Here is a 14,916-nt window from a genome sequence, read left to right on the forward strand (position 1 = left end):
AATGTCTTTCCATCTTACGGAATTAAAGGCGTTTCTGACGTCGAGCTCGACGGCTATGTGTCTCCGCTCGAGGAAAGAAATACACGACTTGCATGACAGCATCAGCTGTGGATCTCCCTGCTCGAAAACCGAAATACTGTGGGGAGCGCGTATCGCTTCAGCGAGTCTACTCCTAATGAGCTTTTCGAGCACTTTGCGAGCAGTGTCAAGCATACTAAGTGGTCGGTATGAAGACAGTAACTCTGGGTCGCCTTTCCCTTTGCTGATCAGCGCAAGCCTCGCCACCTTCCAACGAGAAGGAAAATTGTTCTCTTTCAGGAAAGCGTTAAATGCGCCGAGCAGTAGGTCTGGCCGATGTTGGAATACAAGTTTGGTATACCTCTGCTGGAATATCATCGGGTGCTGGCGCTTTTTGTTTTTCATAGAGAGGCTGCCTCTTCGGGCTCTTTTATAGAGAAAAGTGCGCAGTTCTCGATGCTCTCCGCGCCGACGTCATCATCTCGCATGGGGTACATAGCGATCCATCTGCTCGGCCTTAAGTGAATAGGGTTTACGCAGAGCTCTGATTTTTCGGGTTACCAGTTTAGACGTTGTGTTAAGCCGTGGAGTCTGTGACACTCATTCCGGAGCTCGATAATTTCCGCAGTTCACCAATACATAGAAGATTAAAACGTCTCGATGCCGTCCTGAGCAAGGAAGCCCTGTAGGCCGTGGTTATCGGATTCATAACTGAATTTACGACGGTGTTAGCTGCAGCGTCACCACCTCAGGAGTACCCTCTAGCGCGGCGCCACCTGTTCCAAAAGTTTCGACAAACCTCCCGGTGACAAACCTTCACAATGTTCCGTACACAGAAAGTGCGCTGGGGTGACGCACACCGAGAGTTTGTGTCAACCACTTCGAAGGCAATGTATTGATGGTCGCTTGCCGAGAAATCTTCCAGAACTCACCACTCGTCCACCAGCGACACCAGTGACTCCGACGCGAAGGTTACGTCTGGAATGCTTCCCTCGCAGCATGGCCGCCGGAACGTTGAGGTGGATCCCGTTTTTAAAACTACCAGCGCTATTCTCATCCCCATTTCGAGGATTCTTTTCCTTCTGGAGTCAGGATGAGGCATACCCCATTCAAGTGCTCTGGCATTGAAATCATCCCTGACCAGGAGCCACTCCTCTGTGCCCAAGAAAGCATCCTCCAGAGCATCAAGCTTGCGTCGAAACTCAGGTATCGTCCCAAGTTAAATTGACACTGAAAAATGTTATCCCTGAACACTGAACCCAGACAAAGGAGGGCGCCGTCTCGAAGCCAGATGGCAGCGAGTACCATGAAGCTAGGTCTTTATTTTTTTACTGCTCACTAATGAGCACTAAATCAGCTTTGGTCTCCACAGCGAACGGCGCTAGTAACTCGTGAACGGTTGTACTCCAGGTGCATTTTGATTTGTAGGATGCGAATCATGTTGACCGCGTCCTAACAATTTCCAGTTCTGCTCTAAAGACTGGACATGGCACCAAGCTCGCAATGTGTGCAACGTTCTCATCAGACGCACCACGATCCCTACATAGGATGCAGCTCTTCTTTTTGTTGCAAGTGTTCATTTTATATCCTGCCTGACCGAATTTGCGGCATGTTGCCCTTCTGTCAGGTCCCCGACAGGTTGCAGGCGAGTGTCCATAATCAAAACATTTGTAACATTTAGTTAGAGCGGTCTGGAATCGTATCCTATACACTACCCAACCAATTCCGATTTCCCGCTGTTTAGAAGCTTCCTGGTGTATTGCTTCGCAACTTCCACCACAGCGAGTTTTTGGCATCGGGTGTTCGCACAGGTGATACCAATCCGAACATTCGCGTATGATGGCCTCTTCTACATCGAAGCAGTCAAGACCTTGGATTTCCAGAGAGCACGAGGGTTCCCAGAAGGCCCTTGACTGTTTCACAGAATGTGACTTTATTTGTTGTCCTCGGGCCTAATTCGACTGGGACTTGATTACCCTTCGTTTTTCGAATGGAAGGCACTTCTGCTCGCTATCTTCGGGCTTGATCTTGTAAGGGATTTGACTGATGACTTCCGCATAAGTCTTGCCCTCCGTCGGCTTAATAAGCACATCTGGCGGTCTAGTCCTCCTTGGTCTCCCCACCTTTTCTTTTGGTGCTCCATACTTCGTGTCCGCCTTAATTTTAAGCAGAAGTTTTTCTGATGGCGCAGCGTATTGTTGTCCCTTGTCTCTCTTCGCCTTCTTCTTTGAGCCCTAGGCCTACATTAAAGTCCAAGTTGTGCACCATAATCTATTCAATTAAAAAACCCTTCCTACTCATTGTACAAAATATGGTCCTGTTTGCAGCCTTTTTCACTGCCTCCATCCTCAAAAACTTTTCTTCCTTCATACCAAGCATGTCTTTTGAACATATTTTTATTAAAAGTCTCACATCCTTTATCACCAGACATAGTTGCTAACTATTCCACGAGCCGCAAAGTTTCGTACTTCATACATATTCAGATTTTATATGTTTCCAACATTTCAGAATATACTCTATTGTCCTCATTTCACTGATAACGTTGCTATGCCACATTTCTGAGTTGATACTGTTGTCTTTCATTCGGGAAGCAAAATAGTCTCAGTGTAAAGTAGGTAGGCAAAAAAACAGGAATTATTTCCGTAAAGTGCAAGAGATTTGTGACCCGGTTATTTTCGGGATGTAATGAAGAGGGTGTTGAGCAAGTAACCCAGTTGTTGGTTTCTTTATTATGCTGGAAGCATAGTAAACATGATAGTTTTTCCATTACAGGGACAGTGAATAGTTTTTAAAAAGGACGCAGAATGCTTGATTACATTCGTTTTAGTGCAGCTTCTAAAAGTAAGGAAAGAGAAACTGTTAAATAGGAAAATAAGTATGTTGGCAAAGACCAGGAAAGTCGTTGGAAATTTAAATTACATATAATAGAACGGACACACGCCTATTAATAGTAGAGCACTGTTATTTTAATTCCATTAGATAATAGGACTTTAGTTTCCTAGATCCTAGATACTATTGGTTTCCTAGATCCTAGATCCTGATGGACCTACCAAGTCTGTAATTGCGTAATCCTGACGGACAAAAGTTACTGACAGACACGCAATTGACGGCACTATTATAACAGGCGATAACTTGCGAATCACAAGTTGGGGGCCTTTTTCTCCGCAGTTTCGGCAGTGCGTATTATAGGTTCGCCGAGTTTGGCAGCATAATCCCTAATCCCATATTGACCAGAACTCCATGCGGACCAATGTTATCTTGGAAACATTCGCAAGGTACGCTCGTTTCCATCAACATTCCTCTGTCCAGCAATCTAGTCGAGAGAGATCAAGAACGACTTAAGTCATAATGTCAAAATTTTAACGAACGTAAATTAGAGATCTGTCAAAACTCATTGTCGCCCATAATTGCATTGGTTCGTTTGCGTTGACGTTTCAAACATTTCGCTTCTCACTTGCTTGCGTCATTGTGCAAAAATAAATTTCAAATGACATTTCCGATGACATGTGTTTGACATTTTCTATGCTGAATTCGCTTGTAACTGAATTTTCTGTGCGTTGCCGTGGTTTAACGAAACTGTGGGAGTGGAACATTTTATGACTAACGTCCAATATAGACAGTCACATCCAATTCTCATTGAGGTAATACAAGGACGTCATCGCATATGCTTATTATAATTCTGGCAACACCGCTGACTGAAACGCCTTGAATACAAGTGGTCATGAATTAAGCTCCTTTTCTTGAAATTCGCAATATTAACCCTAACTTCTCAAAGTATTAGGACTGTTGTTTTTTTGGACAAACGGGCGGACAAGACGCGATAATCTAATATTTTTTATTTTTCTTAATTTGTGAATGTTTTGACTTTTCAAAAATATTTTTGGAAAATACACATCGTTTTTCTTATGTCCTTGAAACGTCTTTACCATAGTCCTTGCCGAAATATCATAGGCGACTTTGTGGAACCTGAACGGTTATCCAAAGTCAAAAAAAATATATTTCTTATTAATAATGTCCACTGAACAATCGATAAATATTTCTGGTAGAAGTGATGCCACAATGTTTAAAGAAGTCAACTTTTGGGAAAACGTATTTAAAGATATACAAAATGATTGCAGATAATGGCCAAGTCTGTCCGGATTAGGAACTACTTACGTCTTTAGGTATATGATACATGCTCAAGAATAATAGTAGATTTCCACCAACCACGAAATAACTCTATACTGCTGCCTGGGTAACATAGTTGATATTATCCCGATTTATATGTTTATTGCCCAGCCGATTCTCTCCTTCGAGAGAACCGATCCGATGTTTTCTGATGAAAAGGAATACATAACCTACAAACGAGGTTCTAGCCTATAATCGTTCTCGCTGATGAGAAAAACTGACTCTTCAGTTTCGTTTCTAAGCTCTTTGTTCCGAATCTTGCTGAGTCATGCAGAGTTGCTGATGCTTTCATTATTCTAATTGTAGTAAAGCTAATGTCTTCTCTGGATGTTCCTGTCCCTGTCCAGTCGCCGAGGAAACATAAAAGTCCTTTGCCCCTGTCGGTTCCAGCTTGAATACGTTCGAATCGCTGGAACTTTGAACAGGGGACGAGAAAACAAGTAAGGCCTTTCCGCCAAAGATACAGACTCTGAGCATTTCCCGATCCACATCGTTTTGGATACAGGATATGTTGTACTGTCTGTCCTCATGCCGTTTTATTTTATTATCTCCTCTAACCCAGGGTTCTTTTATTAAAGCGACGCCGATATCTTTTTTCACGTAGAAAAGTCGCAATTTATCCGAGGCGTACTCCGTACTATCCTTAGTAGTTGCCGGGTCGATTGGATGGAAGTCGTCATTTGATTTAGAGGATTAGAATACTATAACCTTCGCGTTCATAGTCGTAAACAGCAGCTTATGGTTTGCCTTTTCCAGTGTCTCCAAAGGCTCTACATTAATGAGGAGAACTAAAAATATTTTTTTTCTCCTTTAATACCACCCAGTCGTCCACAGACACTGTAGGGTTGTGGAGACGCAGACACAGAACGAGCTTGTCAGTTCGAATCCTGCAAACCACATTTCTTTTGTTGGCGTGGTCAGTCTAATCCTGAAATTCGTTGTCTCTTGGTCGATGACGAATAGCTCGACTTGCGTCAATGCACTTGACATCGCCTTCTCCATTTCTAACGTATTTTTTTCATTTTTGAGTCTTGCTCTGTCCCACCAGTAATTCGAGAAAGAAGTTCATTCTGGCTAGCTTGGCCACCACAATTGGCCGTCAGAGAAAAGATTTTTTTCGAAAATTGCGGGGTCCTAAGTCCGCATCCACTTGATGCCAGACCGGACCAAATAGAGAGAGCTTACTTTCTCTTTTTTGGTCCACAGAACCCTCGTCTAGAGCTTAGCACTCAAGCTTTAGAAATATTAGGCGATGACGGCTTTACGGTTTCTTACCAAGGCAGAGGCAAATCGTCAGACGCTGCCTCACCTCTGCCCTGGGAGCAGCGTGACCGAAGCGGCTCGCAGATGTTAAGTGCTCCCTTATATAAATCGCAGAACAAAACATAACTACGAATTATATTGAGCGCAAATCCGCCCATCCGACCAAAGGTTGGCCAGAGGGTCGGTAGATCCTTCCCTCTCTTTAAGATCCGGAACATTCCGGCTCAATAAATTATTGAACAAGATGCAATAATTACGAATGGCGATGTCTGGTAAATGCCCGAGGACCACGTTGGGAATGCCATTCATATCGGATGATCTCTTATTTTTTACCCGTCGGAATTTGGACGAAGTAATCAAGTAGATTATCACTTGGTATGAGATCAGCCTAGAGTTAAACTGGAGAACTGTAGTGCCGTTCAGGCTATATTTCAAATTGTGGGCATCTCCTCCTACAATTTCCGAAAGTCGTTGAGCAAACGTTCTATAGAGCATCATCCATGACAATGTGATTGCCTTGCGCATCAGCAGTTACACTATTCGTGTCTATACCTGAGTCAATAAGGTATTGTATCTCGCTACCACTGACTTCGATTCTCGGCACAGTTACTTGTGACTTGTTCCGGAATAACATATTTATCTTTGTAAACATGGCACCTGAATCGCTTGGGGAAATACCCTTTAACTTCTCCCGCCATTGGGGGTTCACTTCATTTATGTAATATTGGCGGATAAGATTCCGCGCGATCTTAGGGAGTGATTTGAACCCAACCAATATGGGATGATGATAGTCCCCATATCTCTGATAGATTTTGTTGACGTGAGTGAACGGAAGGCTTTTCACTTTTTTGAGCCGTTTTACAGTTTTATATCCTTCCACATTATTGCGAGGTTTTATCTTAGGGATGATTTGTTCCATTGCATCCAGCGTTAAATTCTGCAGCTTGAGAAGATATGAAGTATTCCCTTGTTGCTTAAGTTCCTGTCACCTGGCGTTTTCCCCATCAAAAGGCATTCCTCTCGATATCCCCGAATAGAGCTCTCCTGGAATTTCTTCCACTTCGCTTGTTTAAAGAAGTAATCGTCCATCAAACAGAACCTCAATAAGAATAGAGTTATGGTCGCTATCGCAAAGAAGAGTCTGTAGTTTCCGTTGATGATTCTTAAAATTAAAGTTCAGTTGCGCGTCAGCAATGGAGAAACCCAGATAGGAATTGGGCCTGGACCAGGCTGGACTCTCTGATCCGTATAATTCGTATTTATACTCTATCTGGTATTACTCTATCCGATTTGAGGAATATCCCTCTGGGATTGTTTGTGGGATTTTGCCAATAGGTTAGCTTAGCATTCAAATCGTCGATTACAATATAATAAGTATGCATCCTGTTTAGTTTTAGTATAGTAAATAGAGAATGGAATTCCTCCTTGAACTTGGCTCGATTATTTCCCACTGCATAGACTGACAGAATGTATAAATTCGCTCCTCTAGTTAGTGAAAACAGAATACAAGAGACTTCCATACATTCAAAGGTTTCAAATTCAGACCTATCAAAATGTCTGAGATGATAATGGCGACCTATAAGTATTCCGGTTCTACGTCCCTCATCACAATTTCGTCTATCGTTCCTCACGACTTCAAAATCCGAATGGATTAATGAAATCAAGACAATATCAGGCTCTTGCCTGGCAATGAAATCAAGGAGGTCCGCTCTTCGGTGGATTCCTACAATGGAAATCACATTAATCGCGATGATCCGGAGACCATCCTGTGGAACCGCTGTGACTACAGACCTGGCGGCGGCCATGCTGTTTGTGTAAATATTCTGTTACACTGTTTATTTTTGTATGGTGTACGTGTATCGTATGTTGCATATTCCGAAACTTGCATCTTATTGGGCTTCTTTGTTCCGGAGTCGGACTACTTCTGCAAACGGGATCCGTCGGACAATTGGTGTCGAAGGGACGGTATCGTTCAACACCGCTGACACCTTCGTTCTTTGAGCCGATCTCGGCGTCAGTTGCCTTGTGACTTTAACATTGCGGTATGCAGGACATCCACGGTACGAAGCCGCATGTCCTCCGCTTCTACAGTTGACACTGAAGGTTTTTTCCTTGCCCTCTGTTTTAGTCAGCGAACATTTGGCTGAGGCAGGACATTTTTCGCACTTTACACATCACAAGACCATTTGCCAGTTCACTGCCGAATATAAATGGCGCATCAATTTTCCAAATCAAAACTTTTTTTTTTTAAATTAAATTAACAATTTTCCAAACAGAATTAACATTTTTCCAATTTAAATTTTATTTGCAACTATTGCAATTATTTCATAATCTAAAAAAGCTGTATAGAAAGGGACTATATTCCTCCTTTTCATATATAGATTTTCGTTTAGATTTCTAAATAATTTGATCCTGTAAATTTGGTTTAAAAAAATGTTAATTTTATTAGGAAAATCATTAAATTGATTTGAAAAAAAAGTTAACTTCACTTGGAAAATCGTGAATTTGGTTTGGATAGTCGTTAATTTGATTTTTACAATTGTTAATTTCATCTGGAATGTCCTTAACTTGCAATGGAAATGCTGTATGCAAACGAAGGTGTGTAACTTGTTAGCTCACAGTTTTCGGTCTCTGACGTTTAACGACAAGAAAAAAGTATGGTTTCTCTAAGTTCTTTTTTATTTTAGCGAGTATTGGTGAAACATCCTGACATAGTTCTCAGACTATATGTGTTTTTAATCGCTCCTGGTTTTTCAAAACGTACCTCTCACGAAGCGTTAATGCAATTGTTTATTGAAGTGACACGAATGAACAAAACAAAGAAGTAAGATAATAGACGATATATGGCTTCCTTCGGCTTGAAAACTCTATCAGAGATAGAAATATATGTTGAAAGGTACGACATATGTCTAGTTTTAATGTCCTGTGAAAGCTCTTGTGTATTGTCGAGCTCATGTCCACGCCTATAAACTTTTTGTGGTTGTTCGTGATGAGTTTTAATTAAGGAACTGTTAATATTGGTTCACTGATAAAGTATTTATAACTTCCGAAACACAAATATCCTTCGGGCAGTTAAGACCCACTTTGAAAATAGGATACTACGGCAAAAAGAAATAGAGATGGATTACCGGTGACGATCCTCTGCTATACGCACATTTTTGACGACGGGGACTATTCCAACTGGCTCTTTTGATTTTATTCAGGATGAAATGCCTGGTCCATATCATGACAGATTTAAGTAAATCAATTTCTACCTATTAATATTGATGTTTCTTCCAAACTTAATAATTTTTTCATGGGGACTCTACATAATACTAAAATCTATTTAGAGGAAGCGTCTTTCTCAATTACTTCACACTATTCGAAAGGCCAACATTTAATTCGCTATAAATAGTCAGCTCATCAGAAATAGAATAAAACTAAACAACTCTGACTTTTTCTTCCATTTAACGTCAGTCCGGAATGATTGTATTGCTATGGTCAATCGATTTAGGTATCGTCAGATATCTCCTATTATCAAGTGGTTCTGAATTAAGGGAATGTATAAAACGCTGGTAGGAAAAAGTATCAGATTAAAAGCGGCTGGAAAGCTGTCATTACTGTTGGACACGTTGATGGTGTGGTTGGACAAAAATTCTGCAATTTGAAAGGGAGGAGGGAGGTATAATAATACTCTATTCGATTTATAGTATTTTTTGGCTATTTAATATATCTATCAAACCATTCAGAAAAAAAACTGAAATTTTTTAAAATTTGTAGATTTTATTTTAATACATGACAGTCACGATTCAGAATGAGGAACATTTGATATTATTTCGAAAAAGTGAAAATTCTCATCTAATTCTAACTCTACCCTTAACAATATCTTTTATCTTCAACTCGTACTATCTGAAAATACCAAATCCATTCTAAATAATCTTATTTCATATTTTCCCCGTCGAACCACTACATTGTATCTTTTATTTATGTTTCTGGATCTCGAAGCTGATATTTATAAAATTGCGAACGTTTAGCGAGAGCATTTATCCCAGCGGAGAAAAACAAGATAAAAAACAATCAAATATAAGCTGGGATGAGTCCGAGAAAAATTCCAAGCATAATTCATTTCAACATTATTTTATTGTTAGCAAGTTGAAGTCTTGCTGGTTGTTGATGTTGTTCTTCCTCCCGCTGCTATTGCAAGATTTATAAATATCTATTTCTAAGATTTTTCCAATAGTCGAACATAGAGTATTTGCAAATATCTAGATTATATAATTAGTTCAGCTTGCGCTGCATCCCAAGAAATTCGTCCGTGAATCTTCTATTTGTGTTTCTGGAATTTATACTGGTCTAATAGCGGCTAAGTTGCGTTAGTAATTCGCATCGGGTCATGGATGTTACAACAATTTGATGGCAATTTTCCAAAAGTGTAAATCAATAGCGGGATTAGAAGCCAATTTCCAGGAACTATTTTCAGTTAGTTGGATCAATTTTACTTGTAGATCGTAGGAAAAACTTGTGAAATTTCACGGACGCATTAAACATTTTTTTAGATTTTTATCTAAATATTTTTCAACAGCGAAGAAACAATATTTGTCTACGTTTTCTGAATTACGATGGGACCTAGATTCTAGAAATGTTTCCTTTTTCTATTGTTAATCTGCTTGAGTTGAACAATGACTAAACTTCCGAAATTAACAAGTTGAAATCAACAATTTTTTCTGAATTTTTAACTTATCAAAGTCTCAGATATTCTGTGGCTCACAAATTTCCGGAAAAATGTGTGAAAATCTGCTTATCACTCCGTTATTTGGTTCATTGAGTTCATAGCAAGTGAATGAATGAATGAATGCTATCTAACCGCGAAATGTTCAAAACGAATTCCAGTGCAGACCATTGTGCATTTAGATCATGCACTTGACCTAGATCTGAATTGTTGTTTCCAGTTAGCACACTCGATAATTTCCGCATAAAAGGTATATCCTCAAAGCAGCTAAACGACCCGAACATTGATCGTCCATTTCTCTTTTCGCATTTTTTATTATTTATATGATAATCTCGTATCCGTGAAAATGTCTGCTCTCGTTTCGTGAACGGAATATAATCAGGCAAGATGATAGTCAGCTGAATGGCGCATATCTTAATGTTTGTCGTGGTATCTTATTTGGTAATGCTTCCTCGTACAAAAAAAGAGCGGCAGATAAATATAATTTATTTTGCTTCAACTGACATAAATACTGGTACTATAGGAAATTTCTTAATCAGATGAAAAGCCAGCTGCTGCTGTTCGCTGGCTGGATGAGAGGGAGTAGACGGAATGGCGAGGCAGCTTCGTAGTTTGCTATGTTCATAGAATGTTAATAGATATGTTAACAGCGTCAATAGCTGTGTCAATGTCTAGAAAATAGAAATATCAGAGTTGAATGTTGACAATAAATTGTTTTAATAAACCGAAATAATGGACCTTTTATCATGGCAGTCAAGTTTCGCTCAAGCTCTAAACTTTTAATAGTGTCATCACATGGGGTATGTTATGTAATCACATATCATATTTATATGTATGTGCCCAGGCTAAATTGCTCGTGAATTTTAAATAGGGGATAATATTCCTGCATAGCGAATTTGTGATGGGCCTTCCATTTCACATGAGAATAAATCGTATTCGGAAAACGTTACTGTGATTAGTGATTAAGATTTCATCATTAACCTGATAACATAAAGTTGGTGTCTAAGATTTACTTTTGTGGCATATGATCTCACAATAAAGACAAACGGAAAAGTTTGCACAATTCCTGTGTGATGTGATGTGATGTGTGTCACTTTTGTCTTAAATTGCATCATAAATGAATATGAGAGCATCCTTCCCATTCCTCTCTTTATTATTATTCATTCAGAATAATAGTTGGGCTGAAAAGTTCGTAGGCTAACACACAGATGGCGCTACTAGTATTAAATCCATATGGTTTTTAGTTAACTCTAACCTTTAAAAAACACGTGTGCAAATTTGACAGCTGTCGGGCTATTCATTTGTGGGATGGAGCATTTTGAGTGAAGCAATTTTTGTTAGTCTGAAGAAAATGGATAAAAAGGAATTTCATGCGTTTATAAACCATTCCGTTGGGGCGAAAAAAATATTGTTGAAACCAAGGCTTGCATTGATAAAAGTTCGGACTTTGGACTAGGAAAATCAACGATTAAGAAGTTGTTTGCTAAGTTTAAACGAAGCGAAATGAGCACCGTTAATGATCCACGCAGTGGACGCCCCAAAGACGCTGTTACTGACGAAAAAATCAAAAAAGTCCACAAAATAATTTTGGATGATCGCAAAGTGAAGTTAATCAAGATAGCTGAAGTTCTACACATACTAAAGGAACGTGTTGGACATATCGTGCAAGGCTATGGGATCAGTATTTTGGTAGGTGCATAGTATAATATTCATCGACTATTTTGAGAAGGGAAAAACCATGAACACCAACTAATACAGCGCTGATGAACAGGTAATCGCCGATATTGAGGTCTGTCTTAAGGCTAAAGGCAAATCGTCCTATAAAATTGGTATCGAAGCCGCTATAATCGTTGTATCGCCCTCGAATGCAACTATATCGAATAATAAATTCAAATTTTATTAAGAAAAGTTGTTTTCTATCTTAGCCTAGGCACTTTTCAGTCCAACTATTATGGCCAATAAGAAACGCTCAGGCCTAAATGAATCGTAAGCTCGATGAGTGACATCTGGTGAATAAGCCGATCTTGTCAAGCATTCCTTGCCTCAGGTTGTCAGAGTCAGATGCAGCGATAAATTGGCATAAGAAATGGTCAGCTTGACGGGAACTTGCAATCAAGGACTGGTATTTCACCGAAGAGAGATATAGGTAGATGGAAGAGCAGCTGGTCAGTTGGGAGGTTGTAACGGGAGAGCGCGAGTTAATACGTATACCAGTTGATCAATTGTTGAATGATCTACAGAAAGTCCAGTTCCACATTCACAAAAAAATAGTAATGGTAGTTTAGTTTGATATGAGAAGCCGCAGCTCCAATTATGCAGGCCTTGTTTTTCAGGCCTGTTGTATTATTCCCTTAAATTATCTTTTTAACGGCATGCCTGCAAGGTTCGTAGGCTTATGCGAGTCAAAGAACACTTTCCTAAAGACGGCCAATCCATGTTCAATTCGGCTTGTCAGTTATGCCGGAACTGAAACCGGATGCAAGTACTTCCTATAGCCACCGTGTCCCGTAAGGAACTGTGTCAGGTGGTAATTCAATTCTTCGTGCTTTCGGTTGACCCATTTCTCGATACACCGGATCAATGTATGGGTCCACCGGCCCTTGTCGGAATTATCCCATCGTTGTTGCCACTTACCACACAACTCTCTCCCGATGGCTTTTCGGAAATCCGCATTCACCTCGGCTGGATTTGCCTTCCGTTTTTCGTAGAGCCAGTGTGCCTCGCTCGCTAGAAGATCTATAGGGATCATTCCTGCGATAACACACACTGCCTCCGTAGACGCCGTCCTAAATGCGCTGCACACCCTTAGCGCAATTGGCCAGTATGCCGAACATATCTTCCTCCGTTTGACAGCGTGGTTCAACGCTCCCGCCCAGACAAGGGTCGCGTATAGCAGGATCGACCTCAGCACTCCCGCGATGAGTAGCCTGCCACTATACTTCGGCCCTCCCACGTTAGGCATCATCCTTGCAAGGGATGAGCTGGCATTTGCTGCCTTCTCTCGCGCATAATCCAAGCGTCCCTTGAAACTCAGCTTGGCATCGATCATCACCCCCAGGTATTTGACAACCGATTTTGAGACGACCTCACGATTACCAACCTGGATGGTAACCGTGTTGTTCTTCCTACGGTTGGTAATGAGGACCGCCTCCGTCTTTTCGTCCGCCAGGTCCAGCTTGACCATTCGTAACCATGACTTGATGGTATGAATGGCTTCATTTGCATAAAGCTCCACGTCCTCGGGATGCTTTGCAATTGCAACTACCGCCAAGTCGTCCGCAAAACCAATCAGCGTTGTCTCCTCCGGCAAGCGAAGGCCAAGCACTCCGTCGTACATTATGTTCCACAGCAGCGGTCCCAATACAGAACCTTGAGGTACACCTGCTGTCACAATGTACTCCTTCGGCCCGTCGTCCGTCTCGTACCAAAGAAGTCTGTCCGAAAAGTAACTCTCGTTGAGCCGAGCCAAGTAGCTAGGAACACCCAGTTTGGCCAAAGCGCCCTTAATCCAGCCCCAGTTGGCTGAGTTAAAAGCATTTTTGACGTCCAGCGTCACCAGAGCACAGCATTTGCCCATGGCCATTGCATTTCGAGCCAATTCCACGACCTTTGCTACTGCATCGACCGTAGAACGGGCTCGCCGAAACCCATATTGCCGCTCCGAAAGACCATCCGCAAGCTCGATGAACGGGAGCAGCCTGTTGTATATTACCCTCTCCAATATCTTCCCCATGGTGTCTAAGAGACAAATAGGGCGATTTGAAGAGGGCACGCCGGGTGGTTTCCAGCTTCTGCCTCTTCCACTGGGCGGGAAACACTCCTTCCGCCATGCACGATTCGAATGTGCTTGCGAACCACCTTGGTCTGGCCTTGACCGCCACCTTCAGAGCCTTGTTCGGAATTCCGTCCAATCCCGGAGCCTTACTGTCCCCAATACGTTTGCAGATTTCCCAAAGTTCCTCTTCGGTAACATCAGGGATCGAGAAGACGTCCTGCTGAGCTGCCAGTTGGGGTTCTCTTTCGTCCTGCTCCTGCTGCGGGAAAAGAGTTGTAATTATTTGCAACAAGAGCCGTGGGCATGTCCCCTGAGGTGATTTTCGCCCGCGGATCTTCTTCATTACAACTTGGTAGGCTGTACCCCACGGATAGGCACCCTGGACTGCTCCATCCCTGGTAGGCCCGCCCAATATAGTTCCCTCAACCGTTCTTCTTCATTTCTTAGATTCATAGCCATGAAACCGTTTCCGATTCCACAGAAGGGTTGTGGCCCGTGTAAAGGCGTCCCTGCTCCCTTCTTGGCTAGTTTTTCCGGTGTCTCGTTGCCTTCCAACCCAGCATGGCCTGGAACCCAAAGTATCCAGACTTTGTTGGACGAGCGGAGTGTATTCAGTCTCTCAAGGGATTCCCATACCAGTTTAGAGTTCACCTGGTTTGACCTAAGTGCCTTGATCGCTGCTTGACTATCGGTGAAAAAACCTTTCATACCTGGAGCGCTGAGTTTCGGGTTTATCGACTTGTCTTCATTTTCTTTGTCGAAGTTATGCCATCTGCCTCCCTACGTACCATAGTTCGGGTTCATATTTCTTTAAATTACTACTGAAGGATGCATTCCCGTCATGAGTCGGTGATATTGACTAGTCAAGTCTTCCCTTTTGAAAAAACTTGGGAGCCATTTGTGTTCATAGGAAGGTAAGACGGACGAATAAGGGAAGTCCAGTTATTAGTGCATATATAAGTTGAGTTGAGTAGCACTTTTGGGC

At 41.7% G+C, this 14,916-nt stretch overlaps 1 protein-coding gene across 1 annotated transcript in view; it reads left to right on the forward strand.

Annotated features, from left to right (window-relative positions):
- LOC119650668 (GTPase-activating protein CdGAPr) overlaps nucleotides 1-14,916 on the forward strand; it is a 280,038-nt gene that overhangs the window by 165,748 nt on the left and 99,374 nt on the right. The window lies entirely within an intron of this gene.

This window comes from Hermetia illucens, chromosome 3 (genome assembly GCF_905115235.1).
Source record: "Hermetia illucens chromosome 3, iHerIll2.2.curated.20191125, whole genome shotgun sequence".
Taxonomy (NCBI): domain Eukaryota; kingdom Metazoa; phylum Arthropoda; class Insecta; order Diptera; family Stratiomyidae; genus Hermetia; species Hermetia illucens.